We start from the raw sequence: 13,385 nt of genomic DNA, 5'->3' as shown, positions 1-13,385 counted from the left end.
GCTTTTTCTACAGAGCAGCGTGCCTTTGGAAGTGCTTGGAGGATGTAAACTAACAGCGAGAGAACACTGAGCTCTTCTGGGTCTTTCTAGACATGGCAAAGGGACAGGAGAGTGTGCTCAGCCTCGAGTGGTTGCTTGTATGCAGAAATCACAGTTGTCAACATCTGTGCTGTTTTGCTGTAGGCAGTAGTGTGTGACAAGAAGCCTACAATTATCAATTTAGTGAACGTAATTAATTGTAACAGTTCCCCTTTCTTCTTCCCTTGACACTTGGGTTATGGAGTTCTCCTATGCTATGTGCCGGTGTAATACCTCTGAGCCACAGCACTGTTGCGTTTAGCAAAGCTCATGGCAACAGGCTTTGGACAACCTCAGAGCTACGTAGATGATGAGAAGATATCCGATGATAGGAGAGAAAATGAACAAGCTCCAAGGTAAGTGTTGTTTTTTCCTTCTAGTCAGCACGCCATCGCTAAATCTTCCATGCTGTGACTTTTATCATGACAGTGATGATCCCTTAACCTCACACCTTTAGCACAGCACTTTCTGTGGAGATTCCCACCAGTGACAAAGTATTAGTGCCGCTTTTCTGCCTGTTTCTTTTTTGTCTGTATTTTCCAGAATGTGGGTATTTCTTTCATTGCCCACAAACACTGCCCAGTGCAGGAGGAGGCAGGGACAAGAGTCAGGAGCAAGGGCAGAATAGTTTCTCAGTTAGTGAATGGAATGCCAGTGTTTTCTGCATATGGACTTGCCATAGTGCTTCTTACAAGGCCTAACAGTGGGATGAAATGTGCCCTGAAGCAGGTGTGCTTGCAGGAAGGCAAAAGAGAATTGCAAATAACGCTAAGGGGGGCCAGTAAGATGATCAGAGGGCTGGAGTACCTTTCCTGTGAGGACAGGTTGAGGGAACTGGGCTTGTTGTGCTTGGAGAAGAGAAGGTTCCAGGGAAACCTCGCTGTGGCCTTCTAGTATTTGAAAGGAGCATATAAACAGGCAGGGGAATGGCTGTTTACAAGGGTGGATAGTGATAGGACAAGGGGGAATGGTTTTAAAGTTATATGGGGACGTTTAGGTTGGATATTAGGTTGATGTTTTTCACACAGAGGGTGGTGACACACTGGAACAGGTTGCCCATTGAGGTTGTGGATGCTCCATCCCTGGAGGCATTCCAGGCCAGGCTGGATGTGGCTCTGGGCAGCCTGGTCTGCTGGTTGGAGACCCTGCACAATGTGGTCCTTTTCAACCCAGGCTATTCTATGAGTCTATGGCTGTTTTTAACACCAAAATGCAACTTGGCTTGTAATTGTTTCTAAAATGATCTGGTTCGTCCTGTTTGGAATGTGATATTTCTACAGCAGAAGGATGCAGAAGTGAAAAGGCTCAAAACGCTACTGAAGGAAATTGCCAAATGTCAGGACAACCTCGAGGAAGCAAATGAATCCATAAGAAAACCATCGAGATGAATTATTTCCTATGGCCAGACCACGGGGGGGCAACGAGGCGGCCGCCACCCACCCCCCATCTCTGTCCCCTTCATCCAACATGAAGGGGGTGATGACGGCGGGGGGCCGAGCCCCTTCTCACACCAACTGGCTTTCGGGTCCCACTCCCAGCGTTTCCCACATGGCGTTGAACATGCGGCGTCGCCTGGAGGCATCCCAAGGTGGGGGGAGGGTCGCAATTGAGCCGCTACGGGTAAAGGAAGGGGGGGCAAAGAGGAGTCGGAGACACCCCCCATCGCCCGGGGCCTTAGGAGCTGAATAGGGCATTGACCGGGAGGAGTGGGGGGTGGGGGGGAAACCGGGAGGGGCGCAGGGTGAGCCTTAATTCTGCTCCCCCCGACTCCAACCGCACCGATCAGCCCTGAGCCCCCCCCCCCATCTGCAGCAGCACCGGCAGGATGTGGAGGCGATGAGGGGGGGTCGCGTTGTTGGGCTCCAAACGGAGGCAAAGCCGTAACCCCCCTCCGGGGCTCCCCATCGTGCCAAAGCCCTCCCGTAACCCCCCCAGGCTCCGGGCAGCCAAACGCCGCAGGTAGCGGCTGCACGCTTTGGGCCGGGGCGGGCCGGGCGCCCGAGCCAATACTCTCAGGTTATCCCCGCAGCCCCCCTTCGTTTTGGGTGGTGGGGGGGGGGCGCCCACGGGGGTACACGAGCAGCTGCAGCAGCAGCTCCACCTGTAGGGGGGGGACACACAGCCCTCCGTGGAGACACAGCTGACACGTCCCCACCCCTCTGAGGACACCACCCCCCCCCCTTCCCGGGATCGCCTTCCTCCGGCTCTGTAGGCCGTAGGAACCAAAGCAAGGGCGGAACACCAGTGAAGCGGATCGCGTTTCCCAGGGGACTCATTTCTGCAGAGCACGCGTTCCCTCCGGGGGAGCGGGTTACGGCACGGACCCATTGGGGATAATGGGGGGAAGGGGGAGTGGAGACCGGAGAGGCCTGACCTGGTTGCGTGGGGCGGAGGGGGGGGAACGGCAGAGGGAGCGGAAGAGGTTTGTGGGCTGAGGGCCGCCAACAGCCGCCCCCAAGGCTCCAGCATGGTTTAAGGGGGTATTTTGGAGCTAAGGGGTGGATTTGAGATCCATAGGGTGGGTTTAAGGGGGTATTTGGGGGCTGAGGGGTGGATTTGGGGTCCATAGGGTGGGTTTGGGGGGTATCTGGGGGTTATGGGGTGGCCTTTGGGGGTTTTAAGGTGGGTTTGGGGGGTGTTTGGGGGCTGTGGGGTGGGATTAGGGTGCAGTGGGGTGGGTTTGGGGTCTATATTGTAGGTTTAAGGGAGTATTTGGGGGCTGAGGGGTGGATTTTGGGGCCATAGGGTGGGTTTGGGGGGTATCTGGGGGTTATGGGGTGGACTTTGGGGGTTTTAAGGTGGGCTTGGGGGGGTGTTTGGGGGCTGTGGGGTGGGATTAGGGTGCAGTGGGGTGGGTTTGGGGTCTATAGGGTGGGTTGGGGGAGGTATTTGGAGTCAGTGGGGGCACTCTAAGACCCCAGTTTAATGGGGGGGGCGGGGGGGTCTCTTTGGAACCAAATTGGGTTGAAGGGGAAGGGGCGTGGGGGGCAATCTTTATGCCTACGGCGCCCCCTAGTGGTCACCCACAGCCACGACAGGGGAACTTTGTGTCCTTCCGTGCAGGGGGGCAGAGCTTAGGGGCGGGCCCATATGAGTGTATATGGCCCGGCCCCCTCCCATCATCAGCGCTTCCTGCCCCGGGGCTGCGCCGCACCCAACGCTGCGTTCCGGGTTTCTATATAAAGGGTGTGTGTGTGTGTGTTATTAATGAGTATATATTGAAGGGGGGGGGGGTGGGCTTTATTTTGGGGAGTTGGTAAGGGAGGAGAGGGCAGTGAGCGGCGTGACGCAGTGCAACAGCAATCCTTGCTGCTCTCTCCTTGTTTGCTCACAGGCATGTTTTCATGCTGCATGAAGGCTTTCTAAAGCTGTTAGCAGGGTCACTTGGGATAGGAGGAGGGGAAACAGTTTCAGGCAGAAAGAGGGAAGATTGGCTTTGGATGGGAGGAAGAAGGATTTGCCTGGAGGGTGGTGAGGCACTGGGATGTCTTGCCCAGAGAGGTGGTGGGTGCCCAGACAGGCTTTCAAGGCCAGGCTGGACCAGGCTCAGAGCAACCTCATCTGGAGGTAGGTGTCCCTGTTCCCCGCAGGGCGGTGGGACCGGGTGCCCTTTTGGGGTTCCTTCCTGCTCCAATTGTTCCATGATTCTCTCATACAAAGGCTGCCACGGCATCCCAGACGGCAACTCGCTCTGGAGATTAAAATAAAAGCAGGTCACACTCTGCATCTGCTGCTTCCTGGCACCCCTCCCACTGCTGGGCAGGATGGAGGTGGCAGATGGAAAGTGCCATTTCCATCCCAAGACTGGCTGCAGCACCGCTCCCTTGGTGGCTGTGGGCACGTGTACCTTCAGTGTCACTGCATGTCTGTCCAGAGGCAGTTCCCACCCTGGGGCCGTTCTTGCTCATCCTGGGTTGCTCCTTGTTGGTGCCAGCCATGCTGGAGCTCATCCTTCAGATGTGTCTGCTCTGTACCAGATGCTCCTTCAGGATGCAGGACCCTCATCTGTGCTCTGCCTTCAACCCCCCTCCTGGGTGGCCGTGACTCCAACCCCAATGGCTTCTTTATAGGTCAACGTGGGATCCCAGACTCCAACCCCAATGGCTTTCAAGGCCAACATGGGCTCCCATCATGGCCTGGTGAGACACGGCAACAGCTGAATGCAGAGCTCACGAGGTACGAAGGGGAACTGAAGGCTGTGATGAAGAAGCTGAAGGAGGAATATGGCGACGTCGTGACCTTAAAGGGCCGAAGCTATGAGGAAAAGATGAGGAGGAACCGGGGGGAGATGCTCTACAGGCTGCAGCAGGGCAGGAGAGCTGCTGCCATGGGGGGCATCAAGCAGCCAAAGGTGGGAAGGTGCTGAGGTGGAGTTTGGAAGCCCCACGGCTTAATTTGGGGTCTGGTTTTGGGTTCATTTTGCATCATTTTGGGCCTGTTTATTTAGGGTTTGGATTTTGGGTTCATTTTTAGGCCCACAATGTGTCAGTTCTGTGCGTTGAGGCTGAAGGGGGAAGTGGGGGGTTGGGGATGGGATGGAGGGGTTAATTGGTTCCTATAAATGGAAGGGAAGGATTTGGGGCCATTAATGAAGGGGTTCGTTGGTTCCTATAAATGGAAGGGATGGATTTGGGGTGGTGGATGAAGGTTCATTGGTGATGGGTTTGGGGTCATGGGTGGAGGTACATTGGAGATGGATTTGGGGCTGTGGATAAAGGGGTTCATTGGTTCCTCTAAATGGAGGGATGAATTTGGGGCTGTGAATAAAGGTTCATTGGAGATGGATCTGGGGCCATGGATGTATCAGAGTATCACAGTCTCATGCGGGTTGGAAGGGACCTTAGAGATCATCGAGTCCAACCCCCAGGATTTGAGCCTCCTGTGTAGCAGAGCGGCACTTCTACCACTTGCGACACAGGGGAGATTTGAACCCGGGCCTCTGGTGTTGCAAAGTGGCGTCCTTAACCACTGTGCCACCGGAGGCACACAATGTAGCTTCATAGGTTCCTAGAAATGGAAGGGGGGGATTTGGGGCCGTGGATGGAGGGGTTGATTGGTGATGGATTTGGGGATGGGGGCAGGGGAAGGGATTCATGATGTGGCTGCAGCTTTCTATAATGCATCATTTGGAGCCTTTTGAATGCTCTCTACTACCTGATCAACAACACCACCAGGCAGTACAGCTTTGTGGCATCTCCTTTAAAAAAAGGGGCTTTGGAAGCTGATCTATGACCAGTCCTATAAGCTGTGGCCATGGTGAAGCCAAGGAAATCAAGACAGGAATGTGACACGCCAATGAGTTCTGTTCCCTTTATTGCAGCACTGGGTGCGTGGGGATCACTGCAGCGACTACCCATTGATAGGCATAGCCTATACATGGTCATTAATCCCAATGACATGGGCAGAGATTCCAAGCATTAATGAACATCTCTGGTGGTGGTGGGATGAAGGCTAATAGCCATTCTCACTATAAATGCCCAACTCTCTAAGGGGGGGTGCCCAAACTGGTTCCTGTTGATGCTACATCCAGCTGAGGCATCTGTTCTGCCATCTTATCTTCAACACCAGCACATCTGCAATCTTATTTTCAACAGCAGCACATCTGTCCAATCTTCCCTTGAAAGCAAACTCTGCGGCCCACTCCCAGTTCTGTTCCTGAGCTGACATTTACTCCAGCGCCTTTGTCCTTCAGGTTGGATCTGCTTAAGTTGTGCATGATTCACAACCCTAACTCTGACCCAAATGCCATCCCAAACCCTAAACCAAAACCGAACCCTAATCCAAGGCCGAAGCCTAACCCAAACCCAACCCTACCCTAATCCAGTGCCAAAGCCTAACCATAAACCAACACAGACACAAACCCAAACTCAACATAGACACAAACCCAAACCCCAAACCTAAAACCAACTGTACCCCTAACCCAAACCCAGCATAGATACAAACGCAAACCACAAATCTAAAACAAACCCTACCCCAAACTGAAACCCCAAAACCAACATAGACACAAACCCAAACCCCAAAGCTAAACCCAACCCTACCCTGAACCCTAATCCAAATCTAAAACCAACCCTACCCTGAAGCCAAATCCAAATCGAAAACCAACCCTACCCCAAACCCCAAACCTAAAACCTAAAAGCAAGCCTACCCCAAACCCAACATAGACACAAACCCAAATCCCAAACCTAAAACCAACCCTACCCTGAACCCTAATCCAAATCTAAAACCAACCCTGCCCCAAACCCAAATCCAAATCTAAAACCAACCCTACCCCAAACCAAAAACCCAAACCCAAAACCAACCCTACCCCAAACCCAAACCCCAAACGTAAAACCAACCATATCCCAAACCCAAACCCCAGACCTAAAACCAACCCTGCCCCAAACGCAAACCCCAAAGCTAAAACCACAGCTACCCCAAACTGAACACAGACACAAACCCAAACCCCAAACCTAAAACCAACCCTACCCCAAACCCAACATAGACACAAACCCAAACCCCAAACCTAAAACCAACCCTACCCTCAACCCTAATCCAAATCTAAAACCAACCCTACCCCAAGCCCAAACCCCAAACCTAAAAGCAACCCTACCCCAAACCCAACATAGACACAAACCCAAACCCCAAAGCTAAAAGCAGCCCTACCCCAAACTGAACACAGACACAAACCCAAACCCCAAACCTAAAACCAATCCTATCCCAAACCGAACATAGACACAAACCCTAATCCAAATCTAAAACCAACCCTACCCCAAACCCAAACCCCAAACCTAAAACCAACCCTACCCCAAACCCAACCCAAAACCAACCCTACCCCAAACCCAAACCCCAAACCTAAAACCAACCCTGCCCCAAATGCAAACCCCAAAGCTAAAACCACAGCTACCCCAAACTGAACACAGACACAAACCCAAACCCCAAACCTAAAACCAACCCTACCCCAAACCCAACCCAAAACCAACCCTACCCCAAACCCAAACCCCAAACCTAAAACCAACCCTACCCTGAACCCAAACCCCAAACCTAAAACCAACCCTATCCCAAACGCAAACCCCAAACCTAAAACCAACCCTGCCCCAAACCCAAACCCCAAACCTAAACCCAATATAGACACAAAACCAAACCCCAAAGCTAAAACCAACCCTACCCCAAACCCAAACCCCAAACCTAAAACCAACCCTACTCCAAACCCAAACCAAAACCAACCCTACCCCAAACCCAAACCCCAAACCTAAAACCAACCCTACCCTGAACCCAAACCCCAAACCTAAAACCAATCCTATCCCAAACCCAAACCCCAAACCTAAAACCAACCCTGCCCCAAACCCAAACCCCAAACCTAAAACCACAGCTACCCCAAACCCAAACCCCAAACCTAAACCCAACATAGACACAAAACCAAACTCCAAAGCTAAAACCAACCCTACCCCAAATCCAATCCTCAAACCCAAACCCAACATAGACACAAACCCACTGTGACCTTCAAGGACCCTCCTGTGCTGGTGTGTCACAATGACACTCTGACCTCATAGAAGCCACCCAGGGTGGGGAAGGGGCAGTGGCTCAGCACGGAACCCACCGGCCCCATTCTGCAATTGGTTCAGGTCCTGCAAGGAGCTGTGTGAGTGGTGCAGCAATGCGGGCCCAATTTGCCAGCGGAATATTAACAGCGCTGCAGTGTGTGAAGCTGCTGCAGGAGCAGAAGCAGGTGAGCAATGAATGGACGAGCAGCATTGGGTTGAGCTGCAGCTGGATGGAGGGCAACCTGCACATGGCATGGCAGCACTGGGTTGAGCTGCATCTGGATGGCACCCTGCACATAGCATGGCAGCATTGGGTTGAGCTGCTGCTGGATGGAGGGCACCCTGCACATGGCATGGCAGTACTGGGTTAAGCAGCAAAGGGAGGGCAACCTGCTCAAGTCATGACAGCATTGGGTTGACCTGCATCTGGAGACAGATAACTGGGGTAGAAATGTCTTTTATTTTGCAGAGGAAAACAAGAATTCCTGAAACAATGTATTCTCTTATCCACAAACCAACATTCAGTAAAGAAAATGTCTTCTTTGGGGGTGAAAACCATTATTTGGTTTAGAAAATGCAATTTTTAGGAATGAAAATCATTTTATTTGGTAAGAAAAATGTATTTTTGCAAGGATAAAGAGTGATGATCAAGAATGAACTTTTTATTTCTTTCAGAGATAAGTACAGCAATTGGTGTCAAAGTTCTCTATATCTTGACAGAAATCGATATTTCGGGTGGAAATGTCCTAATTTTGTAAAGGAATACAGGAATTCTGGAAACAATCTACCATGTTATGCTCCAAAGCATAATTTTGTAGAGATAATGTCTACCTTTGTGTATGAAAACCAGTATTTTGTTTAGAAAATGCTATTTTTAGGAATGAAAAGAATTATTTTGGCAAGAAAATGAAATTTTTGCAAGGATAATTAGTGATACTTAGGAGATTCCTTTTTATTTCTGAGATAAGCAAGGATATTAATGTGAAAGTTTTCTAAATTTTGACATAAATTGATATTTCTGGTGGGAATGTCCTTATTTGGAAGAGGAATTTGGGAATTCTAGAAACACTGTATTATATTATGCTCCAAAGCATCATTCTGTAGGGAAAATTTCTACTTTTGGTGATGAAAAGCAGATGTGGTTAAGAATATGCTATTCTTAGGAATGAAAAGCATTTTCTTAGGTAAGAAAAAAATATTTTTGCCAGAATACGAAGTGATACTTAAGAGAGGACTCCTTATATCTGGAAGAAGTGGCGATATTCATGTGTAAATTTTAAAAATTCTTACAGAAATTGTCATTTTGGGTGGAAATGTCCATAGTTTGTAGAGGAAAATAGGTATTCTGGTAGATATGCATCCTATAATGCTACAGTGCATCATTTTCTAGAGAAAATATCTTCTTTTGGTTATGAAAACAGGTATTAGGTTTAGAAAATGCTATTTTTAGTGAAGAAAATTCATATTTTCAAAAGAAACTCAAATATTTGCCAGGATAAATGGTGATGCTTTAGAGAGAACTTATTATTTCTGGTCTATGTAGTGAAAGTCGTGTGTAAATTTCAAAAATTAGAACAGAAATTGATCTTTAGGGGGAAAGTGTCCTTATTTGAAAGAGGAATTCCGGTAATCTGTAAACAATGTATCATATTATGCTGCAAATATTCATTTTTTAGAGGAACTGTCTTCTTTTGAGGATGAAACCCAGTATTTTGGGGAGAAAATGATATTTTTAGGGCTGAAAAGCATTGTATTTGTTAAGAAAAATGTATTTTTGCAAGGATAAGAAGTGATACTCAAGAATGTACCTTTTTTTTTTTTTCTGGGATAAGTACTGCTATTAATGTCAAAGTTCTCTAAATCTTGACAGAAATTGATATTTTGGGTGGAAATGTCCTTATTTTGTAGAGGAATACAGGAATTCATGAAACACTGTATTCTATTATGCTCCAAAGGAACATTCTGTAGAGATAATGTCTACCTTTGGGGATGAAAACCAGTATTTTGTTTAGAAAATGCTATTTTTAGGAATGAAAAGCATTAGTTTGGTAAGAAAATGAAATATTTGAAAGGATAATTAGTGATACTTATGAGATTCCTTTTTATTTCTGAGATAAGCAAGGATATTAGTGTGAAAGTTTTCTACATTATGACACAACTTGCTATTTCTGGTGGGAATGTCCTTATTTTGTAGAGGAATTTTGGAATTCTTGAATCACTGTATTCTATTAGGCTCCAAAGCATCATTCTGTAGGGATAAAGTCTTTCTTTGTGTATGAAAACCAGTATTTTGTTTAGAAATGCTATTTTTAGGAATGAAATGCTTTATTTTTGAAAGAAAATGAAATTTTTGCAAGGATAATTAGTGATACTTCAGTGATAACTTTTTATTTCTGGTATGTGTAGTGATATTCGTGTGAAAATTTTTAATGTTTTGACAGAAATTGATATTTCGGGTGGAACTGTCCTTATTTTGTAGAGTAAAACTGGTGTTCTGGAAACAATGTGTCATATTATGCTCCTAAGTATCATTTAGTAGAGAGAATATCTTCTTTTGGGAATTAAAAACCATATGTTGTTTAGAACATACTATACTCAGGAATGAAAAGCATTTTCTTAGGTAAGAAAAATGTATTTTTGCCAGAATACGGAGTGATACCTAAGAGAGAACTTCTTCTTTCTGGAAGAAGTGGTGATATTCATGTGTAAATGGTAAAAATTTTAACAGAAACTGTCATTTTGGGTGGAAATGTCCATAATTTGTAGAGGAAAACGGGTATTCTGGTAGAAATGCATCCTATAATGCTAGAGTGCATCATTTTCTAGAGAAAATATCTTCTTTTGGTTATGAAAACAGGTATTAGGTTTAGAAAATGCTATTTTTAGTGAAGAAAATTCATATTTTCAAAAGAAACTCAAATATTTGCCAGGATAAATGGTGATGCTTTAGAGAGAACTTATTATTTCTGGTCTATGTAGTGAAAGTCGTGTGTAAATTTCAAAAATTAGAACAGAAATTGATCTTTAGGGGGAAAGTGTCCTTATTTGAAAGAGGAGTTCCGGTATTCTGTAAACAATGTATCATATTATGCTGCAAATATTCATTTTTTAGAGGAACTGTCTTCTTTTGAGGATGAAACCCAGTATTTTGGGGAGAAAATGATATTTTTAGGGCTGAAAAGCATTGTATTTGTTAAGAAAAATGTATTTTTGTAAGGATAAGAAGTGATACTCAAGAATGTACTTTTTTTTTTTTTTTTCTGGGATAAGTACTGCTATTAATGTCAAAGTTCTCTAAATCTTGACAGAAATTGATATTTTGGGTGGAAATGTCCTTATTTTGTAGAGGAATACAGGAATTCATGAAACACTGTATTCTATTATGCTCCAAAGGAACATTCTGTAGAGGTAATGTCTACCTTTGGGGATGAAAACCAGTATTTTGTTTAGAAAATGCTATTTTTAGGAATGAAAAGCATTAGTTTGGTAAGAAAATGAAATATTTGAAAGGATAATTAGTGATACTTATGAGATTCCTTTTTATTTCTGAGATAAGCAAGGATATTAGTGTGAAAGTTTTCTACATTATGACACAACTTGCTACTTCTGGTGGGAATGTCCTTATTTTGTAGAGGAATTTTGGAATTCTTGAATCACTGTATTCTATTAGGCTCCAAAGCATCATTCTGTAGGGATAAAATCTTTCTTTGTGTATGAAAACCAGTATTTTGTTTAGAAATGCTATTTTTAGGAATGAAATGCTTTATTTTTGAAAGAAAATGAAATTTTTGCAAGGATAATTAGTGATACTTCAGTGATAACTTTTTATTTCTGGTATGTGTAGTGATATTCGTGTGAAAATTTTTAAAGTTTTGACAGAAATTGATATTTCGGGTGGAACTGTCCTTATTTTGTAGAGTAAAACTGGTGTTCTGGAAACAATGTGTCATATTATGCTCCTAAGTATCATTTAGTAGAGAGAATATCTTCTTTTGGGAATTAAAAACCATATGTTGTTTAGAACATACTATACTCAGGAATGAATAGCATTTTCTTAGGTAAGAAAAATGTATTTTTGCCAGAATACGGAGTGATACTTAAGAGAGAACTTCTTCTTTCTGGAAGAAGTGGTGATATTCATGTGTAAATGGTAAAAATTTTAACAGAAACTGTCATTTTGGGTGGAAATGTCCATAATTTGTAGAGGAAAACGGGTATTCTGGTAGAAATGCATCCTATAATGCTACAGTGCATCATTTTCTAGAGAAAATATCTTCTTTTGGTTATGAAAACAGGTATTAGGTTTAGAAAATGCTATTTTTAGTGAAGAAAATTCATATTTTCAAAAGAAACTCAAATATTTGCCAGGATAAATGGTGATGCTTTAGAGAGAACTTATTATTTCTGGTCTTTGTAGTGAAAGTCGTGTGTAAATTTCAAAAATTAGAACAGAAATTGATCTTTAGGGGGACAGTGTCCTTATTTGAAAGAGGAGCTCCGGTATTCTGTAAACAATGTATCATATTATGCTGCAAATATTCATTTTTTAGAGGAACTGTCTTCTTTTGAGGATGAAACCCAGTATTTTGGGGAGAAAATGATATTTTTAGGGCTGAAAAGCATTGTATTTGTTAAGAAAAATGTATTTTTGCAAGGATAAGAAGTGATACTCAAGAATGTACCTTTTTTTTTTTTTTTTTCTGGGATAAGTACTGCTATTAATGTCAAAGTTCTCTAAATCTTGACAGAAATTGATATTTTGGGTGGAAATGTCCTTATTTTGTAGAGGAATACAGGAATTCATGAAACACTGTATTCTATTATGCTCCAAAGGAACATTCTGTAGAGATAATGTCTACCTTTGGGGATGAAAACCAGTATTTTGTTTAGAAAATGCTATTTTTAGGAATGAAAAGCATTAGTTTGGTAAGAAAATGAAATATTTGAAAGGATAATTAGTGATACTTATGAGATTCCTTTTTATTTCTGAGATAAGCAAGGATATTAGTGTGAAAGTTTTCTACATTATGACACAACTTGCTATTTCTGGTGGGAATGTCCTTATTTTGTAGAGGAATTTGGGAATTCTTGAATCACTGTATTCTATTAGGCTCCAAAGCATCATTCTGTAGGGATAAAGTCTTTCTTTGTGTATGAAAACCAGTATTTTGTTTAGAAATGCTATTTTTAGGAATGAAATGCTTTATTTTTGAAAGAAAATGAAATTTTTGCAAGGATAATTAGTGATACTTCAGTGATAACTTTTTATTTCTGGTATGTGTAGTGATATTCGTGTGAAAATTTTTAATGTTTTGACAGAAATTGATATTTCGGGTGGAACTGTCCTTATTTTGTAGAGTAAAACTGGTGTTCTGGAAACAATGTGTCATATTATGCTCCTAAGTATCATTTAGTAGAGAGAATATCTTCTTTTGGGAATTAAAAACCATATGTTGTTTAGAACATACTGTACTCAGGAATGAAAAGCATTTTCTTAGGTAAGAAAAATGTATTTTTGCCAGAATACGGAGTGATACTTAAGAGAGAACTTCTTCTTTCTGGAAGAAGTGGTGATATTCATGTGTAAATGGTAAAAATTTTAACAGAAACTGTCATTTTGGGTGGAAATGTCCATAATTTGTAGAGGAAAACGGGTATTCTGGTAGAAATGCATCCTATAATGCTACAGTGCATCATTTTCTAGAGAAAATATCTTCTTTTGGTTATGAAAACAGGTATTAGGTTTAGAAAATGCTATTTTTAGTGAAGAAAATTCATATTTTCAAA

General features: G+C 44.0%; 1 long non-coding RNA gene across 1 annotated transcript; it reads left to right on the top strand.

Annotated features, from left to right (window-relative positions):
• The first annotated feature begins 3,054 nt into the window (after positions 1-3,054).
• Positions 3,055-4,863, top strand: LOC107306929 (uncharacterized). The gene is made up of 2 exons (XR_001552309.3): positions 3,055-3,264; positions 4,149-4,863. It is a non-coding gene; the product is annotated as an uncharacterized LOC107306929 (long non-coding RNA).
• Positions 4,864-13,385: the final 8,522 nt, after the last annotated feature.

The sequence above is a fragment of the Coturnix japonica genome, chromosome 30 (assembly GCF_054131305.1).
Source record: "Coturnix japonica strain WE chromosome 30, WE-NBRP24, whole genome shotgun sequence".
Classification (NCBI taxonomy): Eukaryota; Metazoa; Chordata; class Aves; order Galliformes; family Phasianidae; genus Coturnix; species Coturnix japonica.
The sequence above is the reverse complement of the archived record's forward strand: the minus strand, read 5'-3'. Positions and strand labels throughout refer to the sequence as shown.